At 33.0% G+C, this 14,183-nt stretch overlaps 1 protein-coding gene across 15 annotated transcripts in view; it reads right to left on the reverse strand.

The window, feature by feature from the left end:
- EndoA (SH3 domain containing GRB2 like, endophilin-A) overlaps window positions 1–14,183 on the reverse strand; it is a 134,580-nt gene that overhangs the window by 88,648 nt on the left and 31,749 nt on the right. For 12 of the 15 annotated variants that reach the window (XR_012456525.1, XM_074122135.1, XM_074122140.1 and 9 more), the window contains one exon: window positions 1,250–1,289. The exons of the other annotated variants lie outside the window; for them this stretch is intronic. The gene's annotated coding sequence lies outside the window, so the exon portion shown is untranslated. The remainder of the gene's footprint in view (window positions 1–1,249; window positions 1,290–14,183) is intronic. 15 annotated transcript variants of the gene reach the window in all.

The following is a 14,183-nucleotide window of genomic DNA, read 5'->3' on the forward strand; positions in this document are numbered from 1 at the left end:
TGAGTAAATTAGTAATGAAAAGTCAGTTCGCAAAATCCCAGTTTTCTGCATTTACACCCCTCAGTTCGGGGTAGGGTTTTATTAAAAACATAAAAAAATCCATATGGTCTTGAAGCTCAATAAATGCGCAACTTTTTCTGAAATTATGTGATTCCTTGATTCATTGAAAAACTGCAGCTGAAAATTTTAACAAAAATCATCGAGAACGAAATTTTTAGACATTCAAGTAAAAATTTCATTATTATAAGAAACGTTTTGAGGCTCTGGGTTAAGCAGGTTTATAGGAAATTCAATGCTCTTTCGTTTGGAATAAGCAGATTTGATGTAGGATAAAGGATAGAAAAGTTACGGCCGTTTTTATGGTGAAAAACGCGAATATCGACGGAAATAAATATCTTGGACACTATTGAGAATCGGACCAAAGTGAAGAGAATATTTTTTGTTGCATTTGAGCTGCTGAATCACCTCCCGAAGTTTCGAACACTCCTCACTATACACCCTGTATACTACCGGTATGAAAAGTCACACGCCTTTATTTATGTACAATTTTTAAGGTTTTAACTCAAAAATTTTATTTAAGTCTCAAAATTTTGGTGTCATAAGTAATTCTTACCAATTTATTCAACTATTAAAACTGTAAACTGCATAGAAATTTAATTTTGCAATGTAACCTACCTAAAATTCCTACCCAGTAACTGGCCAAAATTAGTAGACAAAATTAAAGTAAAAGTTATCCATCTCTGGGTATTTAGTGTAATGTAAAACAAATTACAGGAACTCCTAGGAGTCTAGTACAAGACAATCTGATAATAATGAAAAATCCACTTTAGACAGGTAATCCCACCAGAGGAATATTCTTCTAACTCCGAATTCCAGCAACGCCATTAACCGTCCTTAAAAGTATACAAGAAGTAGAACCGTACATTACACAAATATGGTGCATTAGTAGGAATCTATGCATCCCACCTTCCAGAAATATCCTCGATTGAATGTTTCAAATAAAAGTAGTCCATTTGTTTGTTTATCATAATTTAAGACCGTTTTTAGAGGAAATTTCCAAAATATTGAAAAATCAATTCGTCATAAGTTGCACTCCAAGCCAGCCGATTATCCTTCTGAATTAGTATCTTTAATCACAAATGTAATCCTAATTAACATTATTTGCGATAACATGGTACCAATATACATAAGAGCAAAGCCTAACTACATTAAACAGTTTTACTTAATAGACAATTATAAAAATACGTACCTAAAATCTAATAGTTCCGTCAGGGACAATCAATTGCGACCTGAAACAGTAAAAGTTTTCTACTAATTTGTTTGGAAGGTTCTAATTAAAACTTGTCTAACTATATTTATAATGTTTAATTTAAAATTAAACGATTACTAAAACTAAAATTTTTTTAAGTGTCAAAAAAATGTAAACGAATCTTCTTACTGCAATTAGGTATTGCACGATGAAATGTTTTAACTGCTGTAAATCACTTATTATTATTTAAGGTGAGGGTTTTTTTAAAATGCTCTATGTATTTTTAAAGAACAAAAAATAATTTTATAAGATTTTTAAGAGATATGTACTTTAAAATTAAAAACAAAATATTTAGTGATAAACCAATATATCTCCTTTTTTTCAGGTATTTACTCCACTTACATTACTCCATTTTATTAGACAAAAGTAGAATCATTGAATAAAGTAAATAGATTTAGGAATTTATAATTTAAAATAGGAATTAATATAAATTATATTAGACCTGGGTTGTTGCGAAAAATTACAGTTATAAAGGAGGGTTTGCCCTTTAATTTAAAGAAAATTTGGGAATTTTATCTTTTATAGAAAAAGAGAAAAAAATTGTCAAAGTTGGGTGTTTTTCAACGTTACGCTTTTTCGTGCAGTTTCTGACGACCAACCCTTATACAACTGTCCTACCGGACAGTTTTAATAATAATTATCAAAATTACAGGTACACTTCATTCCATTAAAAATATACTTTCTTAGTCTAATTGCTGAAGATTGGGTTTATTAAAATACCCTGTTTGGTCAACATGTTTAAATAAGTAGATTGATTATGCACATTATTGCAGGTGTTTATTATTTCATTTAATATGAGTCATTTTGATAAGTATATTTTAATGCAAGCTGAGGGCGTAGTATTTTGTAATAAAGAAAGCATTATTTAATATCTTTATTGTATATGTAGTACAATTTTGTAACAATAGTACGCACCATTTAGTAATTTCATATGTATTGATTGTCGCCATTCACTAGTTAACAAGCATATTAGGGCAACGGTATAACTAACTTACCATCTGAATATAGGTCATTTATTAGAAGACTAAGTTTAGGTTAATTCGGACAGCTCGATATTCACTTTTACCAAAGACATTTAACGATTGAAAATTGGATGATCTGTATCAGAAATAATTTAGAGCAGAGGGAGTCATATTTCTATGGCTCTGCCGCCAAAGAGGCTTAATTTCAGACTTTCATGGAAGATCTAGTAGATAAAACCTCCCTTCGGTACATTTTTCACCAATTAATCTCCTCGAGCACTCAATATACCAAAGATCTCATGCGCGATTACAATAACCCCCCCCCCCCCCAAAAAGAGGAAGATCATTTCCATTTCTTTCTAACACAGTCTGTTTGAAGACTATAAATTAATCAACTCTGTCTTATGACGACCCCTTGGTACTTCTTTTTACAAAGATTCAGGACTTCCTAACAATAGTTTTTTTGGGTATTGTCTTCTCTCATCTGCAAGTGCTGGAGGTCTCCTAAAGCAAACCAGCTTTTGCAGTGCAATCTTACAATGTTTACTCTTTTGCTTTCACAGACTGTACAAAGGACTGGACCTATCTTCAAATTTTACTTCTTATTTTGAATTAGGAAACGTAAAACAATTCACACTGATTCAATAACCTGTTTCAATAAATTTAATGCATTTAAAAAGCAATAAAATCCAAGATTACACGTATCAAAAATATATTTAAAAAGAAAGAAATTAAAACAAAGAGCTCAATTTCATTAACATATTGTATTAGTTTCAATCAATAAAATAAATCGATAACTAATACAGGAGCGCACAAAATTGATCAGATTCAGTTAGATAAATTATAAACTAAAAAAAAACCAAAATCCTGGAATGACTGAGAAAGTGTAAATTTAACCCAAGCGAACTTGGGTTGATGCTGGAGAAAACTAAATTGATTTGACTTCATTTAAATTCCCTCTTCTTCTTTATTCCAGTAAAGTGATTCCAAGTTTTATTTATCGAATGAAGAAAAACGAGCTGATAAAATTGGAATTCATTTTTAGCATATTCTTATATACATTTTCTTAATGGAAAAGTAACAATGGAGGTGGGAAATAGGTTATTGCTGCATCTAGTCGAAAACAAAATGTGGTGAAGTGAAATATTGACATGACTGCAATTACCTCCTCTTCTCTACAAGGCAGTTCTAGAGTTCACAATCTGCGATGAAATATATTTTCTTGGTGCAACAAAACGTTAAAATTTTTAAATTCAAAATAGTTATTCATTGAAGACATCTAAGAGATTTTGTGAGATCTGGTAACCCAGATAATTCTGAAAGCTTCCACGATATTTTCTTTTCATATTTACGAGGTTCTTCTTCATTACGGTCTTCGCCTTTTTTGGCGCAGATTCCCCCTTGGTAACCCATTGTTTAGATTGTTCTTTGGTCTTAGGAGTGTAGTGATGTATCCATGTTTCATCCACAGTGACGAAACGACGCTTAAAGTCCTGCGGATTCTTCTGGAACAGCTGCAAACCGTCCTTGCTATACTTCACACGATTTCGTTTTTGGTCAAGCGTGAGCAATCGCGGCACCCATCTTGCGGATAGCTTTGTCATGTCCAAATGTTGATGAAAAATATTATGTACCCGTTCATTCGAGATGCCCACAGCACTAGCAATCTCACGCACCTTAACTCTTCTGTCATCCATCACCATATCATGGAGTTTATCAATGATTTATGGAGTAGTAACCTCAACAGGGCGTCCAGAACGTTCAGCGTCACTTGTGCCCATATGGCCACTCCGAAAATATTGAAACCACTTATAAACTGTTCTAATCGAAGGTGCAGAGTCACCATAATGTTTATCAAGCTTCTTTTTAGTCTCCTGAGGCGTTTTGCCTTTCATAAAGTAGTGTTTAATCAACACACGAAATTCTTTTTCGTCCATTTTTTGAAAATCACTTGACTTCCTCGATTCAAACGAATGCCAAACACAAAGAAATAGACCGATCTGGCTGAAACTTGGTGTGTGTTCTTCCAAGAGATGCTACTAACTAAACATAACCTCCATACGCGCCAGTGGTGCTATCTCTCTGACTTTGCACGGACTTTTCAAACGACCCTCGTAGTAATCGATTAATCGGTTTTCGCATCCACGAGATCTCGAAACTACACTTTCAATTGAATATTCCACTTAAAACTTTGACCTTCTTTAGTCTTAGTCAGCCTTTTGACAACAAGTTCTAATCAAAAGATTAGATCAAGGTTCACCTGTTTATTTTTTTTAACTAAAATTTATATAGGGAGAGGGGGCACATTTGAACAGTTTTAATTTCTCGCCAAATATTTAAAACATTTATGATTGGTAATTTTCTCCATATAGTTGTGGTAGACCTGTTGTATAATTGACAGAGTTTCCCTTCGTTTTCGTTGTACATAAAGTCAGAATTGAGAATTGTTGTTATATTTTGTAAGGTGGAAGTAAAATTTTGGTTGTAGCTTTGGAAGTGTATTGTGAAAATTGTAATGGACAATGTGTAAGTATTGTTAGTCCATATTACCATTTGGAATTCGTATTTTTAAATCTAGTATTTACAAAAATCTATTTGCTTGCAAAAAGTGTTTGATACTATATTTTCTTTTATGGAAGGAGAAGGGGCACATTTCAACATCACAAAATGTGCCCTACCGATCTGCAAGTTTGTGACTTTTTTTTTGGTTTAATCGCAGGGAAGGGAAAAGTGGTCCGAACCTAAAATTAAGAAGCGCAACAAACCGAATATTTTGTTCAAACTTCCTAAACCCATCACTTGGGGTACAACATCCCGAACTGAGTCATTCTTGATCAGTGAACTAGATTTCAGTGGTTTAAAAGAGAAAGTAATGTAGTAGTGAGAGAAACAACTGATAGAAGGTCGATTCAGAGTAAAGTAATATCATTTCTTTCTATTTTATATTGTGTTCAAAGCTACCCCACCAGTTGGGCAGATATTAACATTTATCAACTATAAACGTGTTTTTATAATTTAAACATATGTATTTTTAAAACACAAAAAATCATTTGATGCATCATAAGCTAAGGAAATTAAGCATTTACTCGTTTAAAATAATAATAATAATAATAATAATAATTTTTTTAACGTAGAACTAGCCATTCAGGATAACCAATTAAACCAGCTCAAAAACGACAATTTTTTTTAAACTTACGCTAATTTAGTTACCATCGAGACAAATGAAGGTTTTGGTTACACCTAAACCGGAAACTGAACGGAATTCCACTTTCTTACCGGTTCTTTTACAAAAGTTTATTTTGTGTTGTGTTTTAACATGCTATAGCTTTTAAAAGCATATCATGAGGACTCAGTAGACGTGGAATTTAGAACAGAAGGTTCTTAATCATTAGATTAGAACAACAGATTGTTTAGCCATTAAAAATAAGTCTGTAATGTCTCAAGGCTACCCAAAAAGTTTAATTTTTTACTGAGCAATAATAGATTTTTTTTATTTTATTTTGTAATTTAAAATCTGTATAAATATATATCGTACAATAACTGTATAGGAGGTGAATGAGATGAACTGGTGCGGGAAGAGCAGGAGGAGAGAAGCTACCCAGTGGTAGCACTCTCTAGATGAGATAAGGGAATGTGAGGAGGAGAATATGAGGAGGAGAGAGGAGAGATTTAGTTCTTCAGACTACTAGGAAGTCGCGGGGCCACTGGCGATTCAGTCGGCGAGAAGGATTGTTAGGAATGTCAGAGAGGCGAGAGACAGTACGAGAGGATTAGAGCTAGTAGAGAGAGCAGTATAGTACTGGCGATTCAGTCAGTGAGGAGGATTGTCAGGAATGTCAGAGGAGGCGAGAGACAGTACGAGGGTTAGAGCAAGTAGAGGGCAGTATAGTACTGGCGATTCAGTCGGCGAGAAGGATTGTTAGGAATGCCTGAGAAGGCGAGAGATAGTACGAGAGGATTAGAGCAAGCAGAGAGAGCAGTATAGTGCTGGCGATTCAGTCGGCGAGGAGGATTGTTAAGAATGTCAGAGGAGGCGAGAGACAGTACGAGAGGATTAGAGCAAGCAGAGGGCAGTATAGTGCTGGCGATTCAGTCGGCGAGGAGGATTGTTAAGAATGTCAGAGGAGGCGAGAGACAGTACGAGAGAATTAGAGTAAGCAGAGGGCAGTATAGTACTGGTGATTCAGTCGGCGAGAAGGATTGTTAGGAATGTCAGAGGAGGCGTTGAGACTGTACAAGAGGATTTGAGCAAATAGAGAGAGCAGTATGGAACTTTTGATATTTATTCTTGGCGTGTTAGTGTACGAAGGGGATGTCTACGGTCGTTGTGAAGAGTAAGGTTAAGTGACGTAGAAAGGAGCGTCAGCTATCTGTCGGCAGTAGTTTTGACTGAAATGTTTGTACTGTCCGTATGTTTTGTAGGTTTGGCTGAACCCCATAGTCCGTAAGTCCACATAGGTTTGAGGATAGTATTGTATACATTAAGCGTTTTTCAATAGGTAATTTGGAGCGTCGTCCAAGAAGTCTGTAAAGCAGTTTCGCACGTTTCGTCATAGCTTTGTCTTTTAAGTCTAGTGTGTGGGTTCCTCGTGAATCTTTTGTCTATGAATATAGATTATTCGTATGTTACAAAATTAAGTAAATATTTATAAAGATTTATCAGTTTAGCGCAGAGAGCTAATCAAGTTCAATTTCTTTTATTAACTGCATTATTCTCGAATCCTTTAAGGAATACTGGCCAAGGATAAAATCGAAGTTTCTTCGAATAATAATAGTATAAAATTTCTGACAACCTTTGTTATGTGAGCAATCTACAAAGATGATAAAGGTCGAATGGATGATTGCAAAAGGAAGGACCATCAATGAATGATCTCACGATGATTTCAACAAATAACTCTGTATAAAGCTATATTTAGGTTTTTTTAAATTTTTTATTTTATTTAATAATTAAAATACAAAACTTATTTAGTTTGCAGCATGGTCTAAACATTAGCTCATTGTACAGGTATTTTAATGTTCCATCCTTGAATTTAATAATGCATATTACTTTTCTATTTATTGTTTTTGTTTTAGAACTATACATGTATTTTTTTTTTTTTTTTTTTTTTTAACGTGTACAGATAATGATAATTCATAGTTTAGATTGAATGTGCCTCTTTGAAGAAGATGCTTTTCTATTTAATTTTAATAATCTCTAGGGTATGGAAACAACCAAGGATTCATCTTTGTTCGAACAACTACCAGAAAAATTGTCACTCGTAAAAATGGTTACCCGAATTATAAATTACATATATTTAGTAATATAATGAACATGGACAAAAGTGCTGTGTTTTTTATTGCGTATCTATCTATAAATTAAAGTAATGGTACTTTAGATAAGTAAGTAAAGTATAGTAGACACGAAGAGCTGTAAGTGCGTGATCTGCACCTATTCTACAAATAGACGCAATTAATACACATTGTAATTTTAAATTAAAAATACCTTGAAAATAATTAATTACTACTTAACACGTGATACGTCATTAATTATATAATCAATTAATTAATAATGGATTAAAATTTTGATAATACTGAAATGTAACGTAAGAAGACAAATTAGAATCTCTCTCTCTAAATTATTATTATCCTGCTGTAAAAAAAATTTTGCTTTAACTTGAGACGTAACCAATCTACAGCTGCGGAAGTAAGTATAGTAGGCGTGTTTTAAGTCACAATACATCCGTGACGGAACATCCGTTAAAGTTATTTTAAGATTTGAGTAAGATTATAAAAGATTTTTTCAAGAGAATGGATTGTAAAAGAAGGAACCCACCGCCCTAAAGTACAACCAACCTACCATTCATCAGGTGTTTCCTCTTTCACCTAAAATCCTGAATGGCTTTGCTACCGCCAAAATATGGAATAGACCCTTATCTACTGAGCTTTCTTCTCTATATACGAGGGTCGTTTGAAAAGTCCGTGCAAAGTCAGAGAGATAGCACCACTGGCGCGTATCGAGGTTATGTTTAGTTAGTAGCATCTCTTGGAAGAACACACACCAAGTTTCAGCCAGATCGGTCTATTTCTTTGTGTTTGGCATTCGTTTGAATCGAGGAAGTCGAGTGATTTTCAAAAAATGGACGAAAAAGAATTTCGTGTGTTGATTAAACACTACTTTATGAAAGGCAAAACGCCTGAGGAGACTAAAGAGAAGCTTGATAAACATTATGGTGACTCTGCACTTTCGATTAGAACAGTTTATAAGTGGTTTCAAAATTTTCGGAGTGGCCATATGGGCACAAGTGACGCTGAACGTTCTGGACGCCCTGTTGAGGTTACTACTCCAGAAATCATTGATAAAATCCATGATATGGTGATGAATGACAGAAGAGTGAAGGTGCGTGAGATTGCTAGTGCTGTGGGCATCTCGAATGAACGAGTACATAATATTTTGCATCAACATTTGGACATGACAAAGCTATCCGCAAGATGGGTGCCGCGATTGCTCACGCTTGACCAAAAACGAAATCGTGTGAAGTGTTGCAAGGATGGTTTGCAGCTGTTCCAGAAGAATCCGCAGGACTTTAAGCGTCGTTTCGTCACTGTGGATGAAACATGGATACATCACTACACTCCTGAGACCAAAGAACAATCTAAACAATGGGTTACCAAGGGGGAATCTGCGCCAAAAAAGGCGAAGACCGTTCCTTCGGCCGGAAAGATTATGGCGACTGTCTTTTGGGATTCGCAAGGAATAATCCTCATCGACTATCTGGAAAAGGGTAAAACTATTACAGGTGCTTATTATTCATCGTTATTGGACCGTTTGAAAACCGAGCTGCAAGAAAAACGCCCACGATTGGCCCACAAAAAAGTCCTTTTCCATCACGACAACGCACCAGCTCACACCTCATCAGTTGTGGTCGCAAAATTAATGGAAATAGGGTTCCAACTCGTTACACATCCCCCCTATTCTCCAGACTTGGCTCCCTCGGACTACTATTTGTTCCCCAATATGAATATGATGGCTGGCGGGAAAAAGATTTTATTCAAACGAGGAGGTGATTGCAGAAACGAATGGCTATTTTTCAGACTTGGACAAATCCTATTATTCGGAAGGGATCAACAAACTAGAGCAGCGTTGGACGAAGTGTATAAGCCTAAAAGGAGACTATGTTGAAAAATAAAAAAGGTTTACCCCAAAAAATTAAGTACGAGTAGTTTTTATTTTTGCACGGACTTTTCAAACGACCCTCGTACATTCAAGTGTGACAAAACATCTAAAGGTCTATGGCGACTGCGTGTGGCGTTTGGATGAAATAATCTTCTCTCTGACTAATTTTCTTATAATATAACTTATTATGAAACATTTTTAATTGAGCTTCAATCAATGTATTTATAATTTAATTTTGGAAGGGTTACAAAAAAATAAAAATAAGCAGTTCAAACTTAAATTTTAGATTTTTTTGAGAAATGATGAATCAACACTTAACTACGAATAACACTAGTAACTGATGAAATTTTCAAAAATATGAGGAGCAAAAGCACGATTATCAATTCTAAGCATTTCTAGTTTGATGTCTATTTGTTAACATCAAAGATTGGAAATAAGATCCTTTTCCAAAATATTATTCGAACAAATTTTGAAAAAGTTGTTTGTTTATTAATTTATGCGCGATTTTGTTTATTCATTTATTTATTAGATATTTAAAATCTGATCAGGCAAATACAATAAGTAAATACGTTGAACGTAGTATTGATGGTGTTCATGAGAAGAGAAGTTACCCTTTGGTCGCTCTTCCTTTGGACATCAAATAGTTATTATACTCGGAGGAGATCGCGTAGCCAATCGCCTCTAAGCCGAAGAGGAATTGTCGAACTTTTTTATATTTGAATTTTGCTGTTTCTACTATGCGTTGAGATCTTTATGAAGTGTGTAATTAAAAACGTAAAACAAAGCGTCTATAATTTTTTATGGGAAATTTTAGTTTAGAAGGCTTGCATTTCTTGTTGGGATTGTGAGTGTTTGGTTTCATCCTAGAATTCTACTCAATAAAACCACATTGGTTTGAGAGTGTAGCGCTGTAAATTAGTCATTATGTCCGACCATCTTCTTAGGGTGCGTTCCACTAAGCGCTCACAACGATCAAAATGTACCTTCAGCCGTTCCACATGACGACCGCGGTCGTAGTGGTCGTGGCGAAAACGTCACTAATGACGTCATTATTATCGCTCACGCCAAGCTCACAACGCCCCACCTGGGCATTTAGAAATTTGGCGCAATTTTTAAAAGAAAAGATGACGATCGAAAAAATTATCTCATGTAAATAATTGAATGTGTTTCTCGAAAGTCTAAAAAAAAATAATAAAATGAAAAATTACTTATCCCTTTACATACTAAATCACTGAATAACTGACCAATTACACTTCGATAGTTAATAATAAGTGACCTAAGTTTTCGCTTTTCACTACTGCGATTTTGTAAAATTGCATTCCACTTTTCATCGGAACTAGATGCAGAACTATCTAAAGGATTATTACGTTGCATTAATAAATATCCTACTGTTGCCACAAAAGACATTTTAATTTTATTTAAACGTAAATTTTATAAATACTCCACTAAAATGTAATATAAAAAATTGAATTATATAAATATTTTTAATATAAGTCAACTTTACCAATAATTAATAAAGTTTATTATAACTGCATATAAACGGGGTTAAAATTAAAAAACAACCTCTTCAAGCTTCTGACTTATTTTCGAGGCCGCCATTTGTAATGTTTACATGAACGGTTAAAACGAGCCCATAGTCCATTCCACTTGAGTTTTCGATAGTAACGCTCGCAAACAAGTGGAACGGGCAAAACCGCGGTCGTGAGCGTGATCGTTGAGAACGCTTAGTGGAACGCACCCTTAGTAGTTGCTACAGTATTTAACTTTTAAGTTTTTAAAGTTCCAATAAACTCAAGTATGTAGATTTCTGGTTAATCGTTTGTCCAATGAACTTGCGAACCAATTTTACAGGTGTTAATGGTATTAAGTCAAGTTTGGCCGAAGGGGCAAAGAGCTTTGGCGAAATATAAACTAATATTTTTAAAGCAAATTTAGCGCATTCGTATCTCAGAAGTAGAAGAGCCAATTTTTTTTAGTCAGTCTTTCTGAAAAAGACTAGCCGAATAGCAGATTAAACGTAAAACGGGCGTTCATAACAGCAATGGGCGTCAATTATTTTTATCTCTTCTGATAAGATGTTTTTCGTATTGAGTTTATCAATTAAATGATTACTGTTTCAAACCAAAATGAATGAAGGCTTTATTAGATCAGTTTGATGAGTCTAGCCTTTTAGGAATATCTGACCCTGAAGTTTTTTCAGCAATGATTTGGAAAGATATAGACACTTTCTTGTAAGTCAGGATTTGGATAGATTACATAACTCTACTTGCAACATTTTTTACCCTCGGCTATACAACAATATCTTCTTACTCAATTACCAATATTAACATACGTTTATTTGCTCTACTTAATACATTTAATTCATTTTCATTAAAATTAAAAAATACCTCTTACAGAATAGATTTAAACAGTAATTGCCTTTTATGTGGCAATGTTCTAAAAGAGGATTTGTACCATATATTCATGGTTTGTCCTGCATATTTTAGCATCCAAGAAAAGTGTAAGGACAGAGCATCTTTCAGTTTCCCTTTTGTGTTAACTCAGTGCAGTAGATTTGCAATGAAAACTGCATTCTGTTATCTGTGTGAATGTTTCACTTTAAGAGGGGAGTTAATAAGTTAAAAAATTAATTTATGTTTTGTGTTTTATTACTTCTTTAATTATTTCGGCTTTATTTATCTTTATACTTAATATCAAAAACTTAAAGATACCATCAACTATTCTTTTGAACCCATTTCAATGACATAATTCAAAGTGTTTCTCTCAGTTATTTGGGCTTATGCTTGTATAAGCATATATTTGTATTAATTTATGCTTTACCCAACTGTATTTGAGACAGGTCGCGAGTCCTATAAATCAAATAAATAATTAATTATTAACCAAAATGAATGTAGAACGCGTTAAATTGATATCATGTTGATAATAATACTCCTCGTGCAAAAAAAGTATAACCTTCGCTCGGCTTCTCGCCATCTGGTTGTCAATACGAAGAGATTCAGAAAGAATTTACGAAGTTGCAGAAAAACGTTCGAGAATTTCACAAAAGTTTTTATTATAAAATTCAAAAATTAATGTATAAATAATATTTAATCGAAATTAATAAGAAACCACACTGAATGGTTGTCAATACGAAGAGATTCAGAAAGAATTTACGAAGTTGCAGAAAAACGTTCGAGAATTTCACAAAAGTTTTTATTATAAAATTCAAAAATTAATGTATAAATAATATTTAATCGAAATTAATAAGAAACCACACTGAATGGTTGTCAATACGAAGAGATTCAGAAAGAATTTACGAAGTTGCAGAAAAACGTTCGAGAATTTCACAAAAGTTTTTATTATAAAATTCAAAAATTAATGTATAAATAATATTTAATCGAAATTAATAAGAAACCACACTGAATGGTTGTCAATACGAAGAGATTCAGAAAGAATTTACGAAGTTGCAGAAAAACGTTCGAGAATTTCACAAAAGTTTTTATTATAAAATTCAAAAATTAATGTATAAATAATATTTAATCGAAATTAATAAGAAACCACACTGAATGGTTGTCAATACGAAGAGATTCAGAAAGAATTTACGAAGTTGCAGAAAAACGTTCGAGAATTTCACAAAAGTTTTTATTATAAAATTCAAAAATTAATGTATAAATAATATTTAATCGAAATTAATAAGAAACCACACTGAATGGTTGTCAATACGAAGAGATTCAGAAAGAATTTACGAAGTTGCAGAAAAACGTTCGAGAATTTCACAAAAGTTTTTATTATAAAATTCAAAAATTAATGTATAAATAATATTTAATCGAAATTAATAAGAAACCACACTGAATGGTTGTCAATACGAAGAGATTCAGAAAGAATTTACGAAGTTGCAGAAAAACGTTCGAGAATTTCACAAAAGTTTTTATTATAAAATTCAAAAATTAATGTATAAATAATATTTAATCGAAATTAATAAGAAACCACACTGAATGGTTGTCAATACGAAGAGATTCAGAAAGAATTTACGAAGTTGCAGAAAAACGTTCGAGAATTTCACAAAAGTTTTTATTATAAAATTCAAAAATTAATGTATAAATAATATTTAATCGAAATTAATAAGAAACCACACTGAATGGTTGTCAATACGAAGAGATTCAGAAAGAATTTACGAAGTTGCAGAAAAACGTTCGAGAATTTCACAAAAGTTTTTATTATAAAATTCAAAAATTAATGTATAAATAATATTTAATCGAAATTAATAAGAAACCACACTGAATGGTTGTCAATACGAAGAGATTCAGAAAGAATTTACGAAGTTGCAGAAAAACGTTCGAGAATTTCACAAAAGTTTTTATTATAAAATTCAAAAATTAATGTATAAATAATATTTAATCGAAATTAATAAGAAACCACACTGAATGGTTGTCAATACGAAGAGATTCAGAAAGAATTTACGAAGTTGCAGAAAAACGTTCGAGAATTTCACAAAAGTTTTTATTATAAAATTCAAAAATTAATGTATAAATAATATTTAATCGAAATTAATAAGAAACCACACTGAATGGTTGTCAATACGAAGAGATTCAGAAAGAATTTACGAAGTTGCAGAAAAACGTTCGAGAATTTCACAAAAGTTTTTATTATAAAATTCAAAAATTAATGTATAAATAATATTTAATCGAAATTAATAAGAAACCACACTGAATGGTTGTCAATACGAAGAGATTCAGAAAGAATTTACGAAGTTGCAGAAAAACGTTCGAGAATTTCACAA

The sequence above is a fragment of the Rhodnius prolixus genome, unplaced genomic scaffold (assembly GCF_049639745.1).
Source record: "Rhodnius prolixus isolate KJV_2025 unplaced genomic scaffold, Rpr scaffold_8, whole genome shotgun sequence".
Classification (NCBI taxonomy): Eukaryota; Metazoa; Arthropoda; class Insecta; order Hemiptera; family Reduviidae; genus Rhodnius; species Rhodnius prolixus.